Source organism: Chaetura pelagica, unplaced genomic scaffold, assembly GCF_000747805.2.
Source record: "Chaetura pelagica isolate M959 unplaced genomic scaffold, ChaPel_1.0 scaffold275, whole genome shotgun sequence".
NCBI lineage: Eukaryota > Metazoa > Chordata > Aves > Apodiformes > Apodidae > Chaetura > Chaetura pelagica.
The window spans coordinates 6485880-6487499 of NW_009953486.1; positions in this window are offsets into that span (position 1 = coordinate 6485880).

Below are 1620 nucleotides of genomic sequence, written 5' to 3' on the forward strand. Positions count from 1 at the left end.
GCCTCCTCGGCTCGGAGCCCGGCGCTGAGGCTGCTCACGGGGAGAGCGTCTGTTTCCACACCTACCCCCTGAGCCAGGGAGCGGGTCGGGGCCAGGAGTTAAACCCTGTCCGCTGTCCCCAAAAGGCAGATATCCTCTGGGCAAACGGGGTGCCGTGGGCAGGGTGGAGAGGTGGGTCTCTTTTTTTGGGGGTGGGGATGCGGTCCAAAGCGTGCCCCTGAAAAGAAGAGGAAGAATTCTCCTAAAGAGGGAATAAATAGCTAAAAATATTAGCTATTAATAGTCCCTTACCTCCAAAAATAAAATCCCTTAGTGATACCAAAATAAGAAAGCAAAGGAAAGTCGGAGGTATTTGGCCTTCCTTTGAAAAAAGGAAGCTAAAAATAACTCATATATATATATATATAAATCTCTCGTTTCTAGGGAAAGTCTCTGCCCCCGCATCCAGCTTGCACAGTTATATAATAGTTGAACTATATTCCCCTTCCCCGCGGCCGCTCACAACGCGCTGGGAGCCGGAGACAGATGGGGAAAGGTTCCGTCAGGAAAGTTTAACTCAGCGGGGAAGCTGCAGCCAGTGGAGGACACGATTCTCTCGCTGAACTCTCCAAAAGCCTTGGAAATCTTACAGTTGTGTCATATGCTGCTTTGGGGAATGCTAGCGGTCCGGAGGCAGCCGCCAGCCCGCTTTCATTATTTATTTATTTGTTTGCTCATTTATTTATTTATTTCGCTTTGCACTGAGTTTAATTTGGGTAGCAGGATTCAGCATTTTTAAGTTGGAAAAATCTTGGTGGAATAAGATATTTTAGGAAAACCCTGTCATGTGAACTAGCGGGAGCCGATCAAACTGAGCTATTAAAAGAAAGACATTGTATTTTTAAACGGTCCAGACCAGGGAAGCCAACCTGTTTGCCATAACCGCTGAGCTGTGACTGCTCCCCCCGTTATAGCTCAGCGTGGGAGGAGGAGCAGCTTTCCGTCGGGGTCGCCCATTCTCCGCTCGCTCCGGGATACCCTTTGGCAGGGCCCGCTGCCCTCAGCCCCCCCAGGCTGTGTGTGCCCCCCCCCCGCACCCGGCTGGACTCCCCCCTCCCCAGCTCTGCATTAGTATTCCCCCTCGTCTAAAGCCCCTTCCCCAGCTCCGCTCCTCTGCATTTCCCAGTGCGATTGTAACGAGTGGTGCTGGGGTGACTGGTCAGGGGCCCGATAAGGAGTGTGGGGTCGTAGGGGTGAATGTTAATAATTAATAATTTATTATCAATTGCTTTTGCTCTCCAAGCAAAGCAGCAGCCTCGGTTTCCCTTTAAAAGAAATCAAGCGCTTCTGACTTCAGCTGATGCCAATAATGAGTCCAATCAAGCAGGTCAATTAGCTTGGGCGTGACACCTGGGGTGGGCTCAGTCCCACCGGGGCAGCGCCGGGGGCTTTGCAGGATCTTGCTCGTAAGCACCGAGCGTTGGCAGCGGCCCGCGGAGGGGGCTGTGAAGGGCTAAAGCGCCCAGGTGCGGTGGGGGTGCCAGGAGCAGCTTTTGGGTGCCAGGAGCAGCTTTTGGGTGCCGCTCCGCAGCCTCTGCCGTGCGCACCTGGGGCTGCGGCGGGGGGGACACGGGGGGGGGG